A 13,906-nucleotide genomic window follows, 5' to 3' on the forward strand; every position below is an offset into this window, starting at 1 on the left:
TCAAATGCAAATTATTCCAGAAAATCAGATGATGCACATAGCTCCATATACAGAATTACAAATCAGCTGTTAAAACGCAAAAAAAAAATGTTAGGACATTCCAACACGATCCTGCGGATAGAAAATGTACTGAAAAACTGTGGGGTACAGAAGAATGTCAGGGGACCCCCACACAGTGCATGTCATACACGGTGAGATGTCCCAATAGCTACAATGGTCAATGTGAGAACTGTTTCAGGACTTAGACCTGTCCAAGAAGATCAAACTATTTCCCGAGAGTTTTTCCGGTTTTGTGGCTAGGTTCAAATGATTGTATTTTCGGCCCATGGAAAAACTGAAAGCAACTGGACCGATGCTGTTGATTCAGATGACCGTTTTTTTGCACGGACTGAATGAATGACCGCATTAAAAAAAAAAAAATCGCAGCCTTCACCAGTCTTTTCCATACTTCAGATGAGACTTGGCCATGGGTTTATGGGTGCGTAAAAAAAAATTATATCCTATGTGGATCAACTGAAAATGGAAAACGAAAACCATACGAATGACAATACAGATGAAAAAACACCCATTTTCTGGAAGAAATCAGCACATTAAAAAATCCCAAATCCTTCAGGTCATTAAAGGTGCTTAATACTACCGCACACATATCCAGATTCTTGTCCTAGTAGTTTAAACAGGGCAAAGAATTAATTTTATCATGTTGGGATTCTTGTTGGGGACACGATGCAGAGGACACACAGATGGTGGACTTATCATAGGTCAGTTATCAGACTTGATAGTAAAGTTCTATCCTGAGAGCTTTACTATAAGGCTATCGTGGTGGCTCAGTGGTTACCAGTAGGGATGAGCGGACCTGTGGAAGTTGAGGTTTGTCCAAACTTAATTCCAAAGTTCGGTTACCAGAACCCTATAGAAGTTAGTGGGGACCGGAATATATCTCTCTCTCGGGTTCGCCCTTCTCTAGTTACCACTATAGACTTCCAGTGCAGAGGTCCTGGGTTCAAATCCCACCAAGGACAACATCTGCAAGGAGTTTGTATGTTCTCCCCGTGTTTGTGTGGGTTTCCTCTGTATTCTCCAGTTTCCTCCCACACTCCAAATACATAATGATAAGGAATGTATATTGTGAGCCCCAATGGGGACAGAGATGATGATGTCTATAAAGCGCTTTGGAATTATCGGCGCTATATAAGTGAGTAAAATAAAGAAATATGCAGGCTGGTTAATTCTCATTAATTTTGCAGATATTCTCTTCTAATGAAGGTCATTGTCATTTTCGTTGTTCTCGTAACACAGCAGGTGCAGCATGTATGCTTCTACTTTGACCGTGCAGAAGCTGACTATGCTTTCTTGATCAGGTCCAAAAATGGGTCACGTATGGGGAGCTATAAAGCGCTTATGATGATTAGAAGTGATTTATACGATGGAAAATCTTCTGATTGTTCCCTCTTCTTGCAGAAAAAAGGAAAGATTGGACTCCCACTGTGCTGGTGACGCCTTGAGACTGAGAACTAGAACTGTCTCAATGACCATAGCTGTTAAGCTAGCCACGGATAAAACTATTGTTAACAATCCTAAAACTTTTAAGAGTAATACGTTGCAATTTTACCTTACTCAGTACACACCCTGAGCTGGGGTCTTGGGACCCAAACTAACAGCATCATAAGCATATGAGAGAATGTTGGTCCCGGTCAAGAGATAAGTGGTCGGGCCGTGGCTTGCAGATGTAGTTTACTCTGTACACATAACATTGTGTATATAGTTAATTTAGAGACAAAATGTATAATTGGTGGAGAAAGGTTGAACTTGATGGACGTAGATCTTTTTTCAACCTATGTAACTATGTAATATGGATAAGAAAATATGGCTGCTATATGGTCATCTGAATTAGCCCATACTTTTGTCACTTTCACCAAGGTGAAGAATTCTTTGGCCTAACATCACTCCACATGAACATTTTACCTATAGTTATGTACACGTTTATGCAAAAAGAGCATTTAGAAAAGTATCTTAAACAGAATCTGTCTCCAGGTTTTTGACACCTAATTTTATATTATTATAATGTAGAGACAAAATGCCTGATCCCAAGCAATGTGTCACTTGCTGGGCTGCTTGCTGTAGTTGTGATATAATCCCTGTTTTATCAGCAGATTATCAGTAGAGGACTAGTAAACCTGCCGCCATGTAGTCCTCGATATTCCTGAGCACTGTATAACGCCACCCCAACACTGGCTGCTTTCTGCCTATGCACAGTGTACACAGAAAGCTGACAATCAGTGGTGTGGACGGGGTTATACAGAGCTCAGCATTCACAGAACTGCTAGATCTGCAGCAGATACAAGTTTTATCAAAACTACAGCAAGAAGCCCAGTAAATGACACATTGCTGGAAGGAGGAGGGTCTTTGCTTCTACATTATGCTGCTCTCAGGTGGGGAGCAAAAACCTGGTCACAGCTTCCTATTGAGCATGTGTTAGTATTTACTACTTAGCAGGGAGTACAGAAGAAATTAAGTAAAAAACTTTTTTGGCTTATAATGAAACCAAATACAGCATCAACATACAGTAGTTTCCATAGTTAATCATGGTGTGGATTTTTCTGGCTGTTTTTCCTCTCACAGCTGTTTTTTTTTCTGTTCAAACAGTCAATTCTGCCAATAACAATATCAAAATACAGTATGTACTACTGTGACCATGGAAGACCTGGCCAGAAGTGTGAGAATCTACAATTGTCACATTTTTTGTATAGCCCTATTTTAAATAGAAATGAAGTACAACTTGCAGTGATCAGAAGCAGCCGACTAAACACCAGTCCAGAAAACACAAGCTCTGTTGGCCACTGGAGCCATACTTTACAAGGCAGGCAAAATACAGTCATACGAATACAGAATTAGGCTACATTCACACATCTATTTTCTCTTCCACTTGATGTCCTTTATTTTTTTTTCAATGGACAGCCCATGGACCCATACAGTTTAATGGAACCATTTACACATCTGTGACAAAAACTGACCCATTAAATTCAGAGCATGTCTATTCTACTCTGTTATAGGGGATGGGAGTGGGCCATTAAAGAGGTTGTCCACTACGCTATCATCCTTTGGATAGGTCATCAATGTCTGATCGGTTGGGGTCGGACATCCGGCACACCCCCGCCGATCAGTTGTTATCAGCCGCTGGACGGAAATGCTCATTTGCAGAGCTGCTCTGTCTTCTGGTAGTGTCCGCGGCAGGGTACTGCACATCCTCCTCCTATTGATTGGAATAGGAAGTGGATGTGTAGTACCCTGTTTCGGCCACTATCAAAAGACGGAGCAGCTCTGCAATTGAGCATTTTCGGCTGGTGGCCACCGTCACCGATAACAGCTGATCAGCGGGGGTGCCCGATGTCAGACCCCAACCGATCAAACATTGATGACCTGTCCTAAGGATGATAAAGTAGTGGACAACCTCTTTAAGGCTACTGTGAAATACATCAGTTTTCCATCCAGGCTTCATACGTTTTAACTGGCTCCTCGCTAAGAGTCAATGGATTAAAAAAAAGTTTATATAACGATGAGAAAATAAACAGATGAAAGATGGAATCAAGTGAAAGACGCAGGAGAAAAATGGATTGTTTTTGTTGGATGTAAAAATGGAAACAAATAGGAGAATGTAGCTGTATGGCATCAAGGAACCACCCGCAAGGCACAATAAAGAGAGAGTGTTCATGCATCTCATTACATTGGCACATTCGGATAACGTGATAACTGGTATTAGTGACTTGCAAAATAGATGCTTAAAGATATACTGATCCTACAGCTTTACATCAATAGTTAATAGTAGCTGTGGCATGCGTAGTACATCTACCTGGTACGCTCCTTTTGAAGTTTTGTGCTTTAACCTGAAACAACACTGTGCCGGTGAGGTCTTCCCACTATTTCCATGCACAATCACTTAATCTTGCAGGTGAAACAGCGATTTCCCTGCAAGATTAAAAAGGAGCTCTGTCCTCTGATTAATGCTGCCCAAACTGCGGGTAGCACGGATCATAGCCTACTGTGTAATTCTTTAAAGATCCAGCCAGGTACCATAGCCAAAGAGAAAGCTAGTCCGGCTCTGCCCTGCTGCAACTGACTGACCGGTCCCTCCCTATGTAAACACAAGGGAGAGACCTGTCAATCACCTGCAGCAGCACTGGGAGAAGACGTCTGGCGGCAGCACTGGACAAGTCTCGTCTCCGGCTATGGTCCCCAGCCGACTGTTTAAAGGGAATCTGTCAACAGAATTTCACCTCCAAATTATTAATATGTGCATGTAGCTCTTTCAACGACAAGTCCAGCAATACCTTTACATGGCCAATCCGTTCCTCCGTTATGAATGAATATGCAAATGAGGCTGAAGAGCTATGGTAGATCTGAAGCCTCTGTCACTCCAGGTCCATTCTCTGCCCAGCGCTGCCTCCTCCTGCTGCTCGTCTAATGGCTCCTTTTGTCTATAGTCAAAAAAGGAAAGAGGCTATCAGTCAAGCAGGAGCAGGTGGCACTTGTAGGCGAATAGAGCTGGAGTGACAGAGGCTTCAGATCTACCATAGTCCTTCAGCCTCATTTGCAGATAAATTCAAAAGATGATTTCTAAGTAATGGATGAACGGTCTGGTCCTGTAAAGGTATTGCTGGATTTGGCTTTGAAAAGCAACATGCACATATAAATAGTTTAGGGGGTGAAAGCCTGCTGACAGATTCCCTTTAAAGTATACTTTCTCTTAAAATCTGGAGCGCTTCAGAGAAAAATATTCCTGACAGCAATTGTGCGGCTAGGATCTGATTCATGGTGACCGGGGGTTGGACAGCACGAGTCTGGTAATAGGTTCCTTTTAACTGATTGTGCAGGGAAAAAGAGGAGAGACCACAGAGATATAGTGATGCTTCAGTTTAAAGCAACAGTATGACCGCTGTGTGTGAACGCAGACTAAGGGCTCATTCAGACATCAGTTTTTCACATTGAGTTCTTTCTGTGTTTTCCACAGAACCCATTATAGACTATGAGGCTGTTCAACATGTCCATGTTTATTTGCAGACCTAGTAGGGAAGCCTGAGAAAATTTCTTGTACGCAAAAAGAAAAAAAAAAACAATAAAACACTGATGGTAAAAAGTGACCTGTGATAAAACTCTGATGGAAATCGGTTCATTTTTGGCGTATGAGAAATCGTATTTATGCACATTTAATGTTAAATATCTGAAAACGTTTTTTCACATGTATATTTCTCCATATTTTTATGCTATGTCAGTTACTAACCCCGTAACAGCCTATGATGTATACGTTTGTCACACATTGGGTGTGGGTTTAAGGAGTGGGTATCATGTAAATTATTATACAGTATATAGTACAAAAATCGTGCCTTAGGGACAATTAAAGAAACATTTTAAAAATTAGATACAGATGTTTAGAAAAAAAAAATAAAAGAAAGTTGAAATCCCTCCCTTTTCCAAATTTCCAATCTGAAAAGAAGTTAAAAAAAAAAAAAGCCTAATTGATATCTCATCTGTAAATATTCAATTTAAAATTAATATTACAGCATTTAGTTCAAGCAATCGTTCCCTAAAAAAATGGAAAAAGTAATTAAAAAATAAAATTTTCTTTTTCTTAATTCCCTATCTGAAAGTATGTACATGTATATTTAGTATTGTTGGATCAATAATAATTTGATTTATCAAAATATTCATCAAAATTAATCCAGAATTGCTGCTTTTTCAGTTATCGCACTTCTTCAAAAAGATGCAATAAAAAAAGTCAATCAACCCCAAAATAGTACAAAAAAACCCCTACAGCTTACCATGGAAGAACCAAGCCCTCATGCAGCTACATCAACGAAAAAAATAAGAAAAATATAGGTCTCAGAAAATGATGGCACAAACCAAATTTTTGTTTTGCTTTTTTTAAAATCACTAAAATTAAAAAAATATATATATATAAGGTTGGAATCGCCTTAATCGTTCAAGCCTTCACTCATCTCTGTTGGCCAAACATGTAGATATCAGAGTTTGTTCAGCATTAGGCTAATATGTACGGCGGGCATTATTGCTATATAGATGGAAAAATAAAGAAAGTTATGGTTCTTGGAAGGAAACACCAAAATGAATAAATCAAAAAATGTCTGCATCCTTAAGGGATTAAACTTGTAGGTATCTAATGCATATTTATATAGAATACAATATTATCCCCACTATTTCCTCTACATATTTATTTATTTAATAACTAATAAAGCAAAGGCTGACTGCATACACGCCTGGCTAATTTGAAGGTAACACTGTCTACATGATGGATTTCCATCAGCCCATATTCACACACTGCAGAATTTTCCTGTCTTGACGTTGAATATTCCTAAGCTAAATTATCCCATTAAAAAGAATGTACCACCTTTATTTTTTTTATATTATTGATACCGAATACTGAAACATTTTCTGTTCTTATAAGCTGCTTTTGTTCTCTGATAGATTTTTTGCTCTGTACTCAATTTGACTTTTAAGGCGACAGCCATCTTGCCTTAGCTTCTGTTGAGAGTTTTTAGAGATATGAGCACTCATTCAAACATCAGTGTTTGTTCACGTACGCAAAAAGATGGTCCGTATGTCGTGTTTGGTCAGTTTTTACCATCAGTGTGTCATCAGTACACTGGTATTGAGCAAGGCCGCGCCCATTAGACATGTTATGCCCGGAAGTACGCATATCATATACTTGACTGCCGTTCCCGACATAAACATGAGCGAATCCCCGTAGCGCACAGTGCGAGTGCTGGGAGTATTCACAAGTCTGCAGTCATACAGAGTGACTGCAGACTTGTCATTCTAGACCGGGCCCAGTGCCATTTTGCTTTTCTTAGTGATGTCACCGCTCCGTAGACTCTCTGGGTCACTGTCTAGCATTTTATATTTAAAGGGGTTATCCGGGTCTAATTTATTTTTCTCTTAAGGGTCTAAGAACATACAGGGAGGTAGTTGCTAATTACCTGTCTGTTGTTCCCGATGCCGATCTTTGCCGGCTCAGAGAGGTCACTGACCAGTCCTGCCAGTGATTTTTTGGTTACCGGTGATGTCACTGACAGAGCAGCTGTTTTTCTTCCACTCTGCTCTGTTGAAGGAGCAGGGAGCAGGCTGTCAATCAGTATGATGTCGGCAGTCACATCTACAGAGCTGCCCGCAAGAGGAAGAGCTGCTCTGTTGACATGAAGTAGAAGAATCAGCAACAGGATCACTCTTTGAGCCTCCTGAGCCAGCGCTGGGCAGAACAAGCAGGTAGTGAGCAGCTACCTACCCGTTCGTTTTTAGCCCCATGAGAAAGAAATAAAACAGTCTCGGATAACTCCTTTAAATTTTAGGGTAAGGAAAAAAAAATATTATTTCTCAATAGTTTCTATCGATTGCTGATTTAAATGGTGAGTATATTTAAATTATGGGTTGCTACGCACATGGTGATGCTAAATACGCGGAGGTTATCTCATGTTATATGTATTTTATGTAACAAAATAATGTATTTAAAAAATTGTTTTCTGTTTTGTTTTTTTTTATTCAAGCATTTGTGTATCCAAAACTTTATTGTTGCAGAGGGAATATGCTGGCATACTTTTGCATGCCAGTATCTTGTGCCTGTGCATAGAGATAGGCATGTGATATAATCATGATTGAAGGGAACATTGAAAGCGTTACACCCAACCCCGAAATCAAACTTTTCTGCAATCCCACTAGTTGTGGTAGGATCAGGTCCCTGCTGCTGCCTCTGATCTTGCAAGTGCAGTCAACACCGATCATATCACCACGATGGCAATGTATACATAACGGTGATGGAACTGACAGGCGTATACATTGTAGTCATTGGTAGGGAACACGCTAATAATTTTACATTGTGGATTTATGCCGTCTGCTTTTTGAATATTCTAATGCAATAGAAGAAATTCATAGCAAAATCATGTAGGGCAAATTCAGTAGCGTGCTGTGAGGTACAGAAGTTTTTTTTTCTACTACAACAAATTATTTTTGTAAGATCTGGGTCATACGATTGTATATGCCCTCTGTAAGAGAATGATATCAATTATGTTAATGACACTCTGATCAGGGTTTGAGCCGAGTGTCAGTTTACTGGGATCCATTCTCTCGGATGAGAATGGTATCACAGGTGAGAAGATGGAGAACTTAATTTCTCCATCTTCCCTGTTGTCTGACGCTGCGGAATCAGACTGCACTCAGGTGACATCAGAGTGCAGTTAAATGTTTTTCACACACCAACAGAATTATATAAGTGCTGTGATCCAAATTCTAGATACACTCGCAGCGTGCTACGATTTTTTTCTCATGCCAAATCGGCATGAGAAAAATGACGCAGATCTGCACTGTCCCATAATATAACATTGGGCCAAGTACAACCCGATAAAACATTCGATAGTATTTATCTGAATTATACGCTCATGTGAGCGAGCCCTAAAACTTTATTACTATGCACTGACCGTAAAGGGCTGCTTAAAATTACAAAAAACATAGCTGCTTTCTTCCAGAAACATTGCATAATGACTTCAAGTATTGAGTTCAGCCTGAAAAAAATGTACTGTATATCTTGCGTTTTATCATTTCTTATTCACTTACCACCAGCAAATTATTGCAGCATTTTTGGAAGAATAAAAAAATTGGCAAATAAATGTCTATTAATCTTTAAATGACTGTTTTTGGAAGAAAAAAAAACCCTCAAAACAAACATTTTTTAGAAGTAATTTTGGTTTATCAGCTCACATCTTATACAGGTCTTCTTTACCTTTCTCCTGGCTTAAAATATCCCAACATGTGTAACGCAAGATGGCCAGCTTTCGAAAAACAAACAACATTTTTGATACTCTCTCAGGAGAGGTTTATGTTATATGTTTCTATCCAGTGGCTATGATGTGAATTGCAATCTCTATTAGTATTTCCTAGCATGTCAAGGGCACTAGATTCTGTGATGGCACAATGACCTGGAGAACTAGTCTGATACCGCATGTGGAGTCAGGAAGGATTTTATCCCCTAATATGGGGAAATTAGTATCTGCCTCATGGGGTTTTTTCTGCCTTCATCTGGATCAACATGTTAAGTTATAGGTTGAACACAATGGGCTTAAAGGGATATTCCCATCTCCAAGATCCTATTCAAATACACTGCTCAAAAAAATAAAGGGAACACTTAAACAACAGAATATAACTAAATCAAACTTCTGTGAAATCAAACTGTCCACTTAGGAAGCAACACTGATTGACAATCAATTTCACATGCTGTTGTGCAAATGGAATAGACAATAGACGGAAATTATTGGCAATTATCAAGACACCCTCAATAAAGGAGTGGTTCTGCAGGTGGGGCCACAGACCACATCTCAGTACCAATGCTTTCTGGCTGATGCTTTGGTCACTTTTGAATGTTGGTTGTGCTTTCACACTCGTGGTAGCATGAGACGGACTCTACAACCCACAGAAGTTGCTCAGGTACTGCAGCTCATCCAGGATGGCACATCAATGCGAGCTGTGGCAAGACGGCTTGCTGTGTCTGTCAGTGTAGTGTCCAGAGGCTGGAGGCGCTACCAGGAGACAGGCCAGTACACCAGGAGACGTGGAGGGGGCCGTAGGAGGGCAACAACCCAGCAGCAGGACCGCTACCTCCGCCTTTGTGCAAGGAGGAACAGGAGAAGCACTGCCAGAGCCCTGCAAAATGACCTCCAGCAGGCCACAAATGTGCATGTGTCTGCACAAACGGTTAGAAACCGACTCCATGAGGGTGGTATGAGGGCCCAACGTCCACAGATGGGGGGTGTGCTCACACCCCAACACCGTGCAGGACGCTTGGCATTTGCCACAGAACACCAGGATTGGCAAAGTCGCCACTGGCGCCCTGTGCTCTTCACAGATGAAAGCAGGTTCACACTGAGCACATGTGACAGACGTGACAGAGTCTGGAAACGCCGTGGAGAGCGATCTGCTGCCTGCAACATCCTTCAGCATGACCGGTTTGGCAGTGGGTCAGTAATGGTGTGGGGTGGCGTTTCTTTGGAGGGCTGCACAGCCCTCCATGTGCTCGCCAGAGGTAGCCTGACTGCCATTAGGTACCGAGATGAGATCCTCAGACCCCTTGTGGGACCATATGCTGGTGCGGTTGGCCCTGGGTTCCTCCTAATGCAGGACAATGCTAGACCTCATGTGGCTGGAGTGTGTCAGCAGTTCCTGCAAGATGAAGGCATTGAAGCTATGGACTGGCTCGCCCATTACCCAGACCTGAATCCGATTGAGCACATCTGGGACATCATGTCTCGCTCCATCCACCAACGTCACGTTGCACCACAGACTGTCCAGGAGTTGGAGGATGCTTTAGTCCAGGTCTGGGAGGAGATCCCACAGGAGACCATCCGCAACCTCATCAGGAGCATACCCAGGCATTTTAGGGAGGTCATACAGGCACGTGGAGGCCACACACAATACTGAGACTCATTTTGACTTGTTTTAAGGACATTACATCAAAGTTGGATCAGCCTGCAGTGTGTTTTTCCACTTTAATTTTGGGGGTAACTCCAAATCCAGACCTCCATTGGTTAATAAATTTGATTTCCATTGATGATTTTTGTGTGATTTTGTTGTCAGCACATTCAACTTTGTACAGAACAAAGTATTCAATGAGAATATTTCATTCATTCGGATCTAGGATGTGTTATTTGAGTGTTCCCTTTATTTTTTTGAGCAGTGTATATAGTAGGTGTACTAATAATAATATTAGCAAACACCTCTAATTAGAAATGTAGTATAGTTTTTCTGATTCTCTATGTGCAGGCATTGCAAGACCTTAGGTATCCATGGTTACGTCCACTGATATGGTGACAGTTAGTTAGCTAGATGCTAGTGGTCGTAACCATGGATACCTAAGGTCCTGTATTGCCTGCACATGAGGAAAGAGACATAGCGAATCAGAAAAACTATACTTCATTTTTAATTGGAGGTATTTGCAAATATTATTATTATTACACCTACTACATGTTGGGATAGGATCTTGGAGATGGGAATAACCCTTTAAGTCTACTTTCAGCCTTGAAAATTATAAAACTACGTTGTGATAATGTATTGAATTTGTATCATGCTAAATAAGAAACCTTAATGAAATTCTGGGGAAGGTAAGTATGGACTTCTGTGTACATAATGCAGGGCTGGTGGGTGGACACATGACATGACAAATCTGTCAGCTCAGCCACCAAGAGAGGAGATAGAAGCCATTCTGCCTAAAAAATGACAAGCATAGGTGTATAATGTAGATTCTTGGCACGCTGACAAAAAATAAACCTGGCAAAACTGATCATTATTTCTAGCTCATTATTTATGCCCAGCCAACATCTTGTGTATCACATTAATCCATGTCTCTAGAGAGACGCATATTTGCCTGTTTTAAGTCAGCACACACAAAATGACACAATTTCATTAGAAGGCAACCGATTATTCAGTACGCGTTTATACGATATAGAAAGAAACCAAACTACCACCAAGGACACAATCACAACCAGTACAGCATAGTGGAGTTAAAGGGAATATGTAATCTGACAGCAGCATAAGGTAGGGACAGAGACCCTGATTCCAGCGATGTATCACTTAGTTTACTGGGTGCAGGAGTTCTGATAGTCACAATTTCTCTGCTGCAGATCTAGCAGAGCTCATATATAACTCACCCACACCACAGCTTTCTGAGTACATTGTATAGTGACAGTGCTGGAGGTGGGGTTGGACTAGGAGGCACTTGGCCAGTAGTCCTGTAGTGATAATCTCCTGCTCATAAAACACTGATTGTATTGAAACAGCAAAACACAGCCCAGTAAGTGACACATCTCTGTAATCAGGGAATTTGCTCCTATATTATGGTGCTCACAGATTACATAGCAAAAAAACAGATGACCGATTCCAATTAAGGAATTAGGAGACCTGAGAGCAAAAAAGTAAAATTTTACTAGGACGTTCACTAGTTACATGCTAAAGTACTGCATGTAAACGACTAGAAAACTACTGATTATGGTCATGACTGATTCTATCAGATAAGGGATAGACTCCTACATTTCTAAAAAAAAACAAAAAAAAAACATGTTCTTTCAGTACAAGAAAAACACTAGAAAAGATGAAGTGTGAACATGGCACTGCTGAAGGGCAAAAAGGACTTGAGAGGCCATTGTTTTCTATATGGAAAGTGAGTGCCCCTCCCTGAGATTAATAATGAATGTCATTAGGTACCCCGGCATAGCTATGAGGACAGGGAGTAAGTTTATTTACAAAGAAAGAAGCAATTATGACAGGATTTAATAAGTCGGCTTAATGACTTCTTGATCTCAGAAGTAGCACTAATATCCCCCTCGTAGATACAGTCCCTGTAGATTGGGTGTGCATGGTTCACATACGCAGTGCTTCACAATTCACTTTAATTATTATCGCTGCTCATCTGAGCGAAAACTGATTCACATGCTGAAATCAAGAAAGAGATTCTCGTCTATTAAAAAGGTGATCTGTGAACTTCACTGACATAAGTTGCCCTGTCTTCGTATTACTTCTGTATGATCTGACCTGCAATAATATTACAGCGCTGCTACGGAGCTAAATAAAGAGTAATTAATAAGTAACGGGGCATGGAAAAGCTACTGCTGTTCAGAAAACTGGGAAATTTAATCTTTTATTTCGCACAAATTCTAAAACATATATTGTGCCGTCTGGTTGGCTGGGCAATAATCCTAAATATTAGCACCAGGGCTGTGGAGTCAGTAAGACAAACCTCCGACTCTGACTCCAACTCCGACTCCTCAATTTCCATGACTCCGACTCCCTCATACATGGCTCATGTTTAAGTGATAAATTTACTGTAGCACAGATTCATCTCAGCTAAAAGTCTAGACCCTTACATCAGGAATAGGACAGACATTTATAGGACATTTCATAACTTTCTCAAATTCTTATGAAAAATATATTCCCCACAAACTGCATTGAATTACTGTACCCAATTTATTATATATTTTATGAGTTGGAGTCGGTCCATTTTATACCGACTCCGACTCCACAGCCCTGATTTGCACTGAGAGGCCAGAGCGGTGGGGAAGAAATATCCACTACTTTGGAAGCATCCTCTTAAGTCTATGAAATGGAGATATTCTATTCAGTTGATCATCCCCACCATAAAAATTGGTCCATCGATCAGAACTTTAGATATACACTGAAATCCTTCAGCGCCGGCACTGCAGTGAACAGTGAGAAATATGGTTGAATCAGCCAACCAGGATAATCGTGTCCTGAGCCTTGTTGGGTTCACGAATGACTGATTGGGAATCAATGAATTAAGGAATATGATTAAGGCAAGTTCAAGTAAAGGCCCCTAATGGAGACTTTCAGCAGGACTTCTATGGGAGTCAAGCTAAATAACGTTCTTCTAGACGTCTCACTCCTTGGTATTTGGGGATTAGAGTCTGCGTGCTTTGAAATCTTCAAAGTCATAATGAATATACATGAAGTATGCTGACAACATATACGGTCCAATCCCACTCTGATCTACTCATCGAGTAAAGATCAGACAGAAGTTCACAATTCCAACCTCCACCCCTAAGTGAGCTAGTTATGCTTCTGGTCGTACAGTCTTCTGCCAGCAGATCCCTCACATTGTTCTTTTTAAATAATTTTGTCCGGTATGGAAAGTTATGAAACTTTAGAAATCATTTTATTAGGGAATTTGTCTTCATTCCTGAAAATAAGAGTCCATATAAGTGGCCCCAGTCTGTTCCCCAGTCTATTTGCCTGCCTTCAGCTGGACTAGTATCAGAGCGTACGCATTTGGAGTACAGATGATTGAAGTGATTGGTCAGCACTTGTCTCCTCCTCTGTGTGTTGTGCTTATAAGAAAAACCACCAG

General features: G+C 40.7%; 1 protein-coding gene across 6 annotated transcripts in view; it reads right to left on the reverse strand.

The window, feature by feature from the left end:
* Positions 1 to 13,906, reverse strand: part of NLGN3 (neuroligin 3) — a 126,379-nt gene that overhangs the window by 57,363 nt on the left and 55,110 nt on the right. The window contains exon 2 of one of the 6 annotated variants that reach the window (XM_073640976.1): positions 4,326 to 4,472. The exons of the other annotated variants lie outside the window; for them this stretch is intronic. The gene's annotated coding sequence lies outside the window, so the exon portion shown is untranslated. The remainder of the gene's footprint in view (positions 1 to 4,325; positions 4,473 to 13,906) is intronic. 6 annotated transcript variants of the gene reach the window in all.

Source organism: Phyllobates terribilis, unplaced genomic scaffold (assembly GCF_046119375.1).
Source record: "Phyllobates terribilis strain yellow unplaced genomic scaffold, ASM4611937v1 Scaffold_7__3_contigs__length_470593459, whole genome shotgun sequence".
Lineage (NCBI taxonomy): Eukaryota > Metazoa > Chordata > Amphibia > Anura > Dendrobatidae > Phyllobates > Phyllobates terribilis.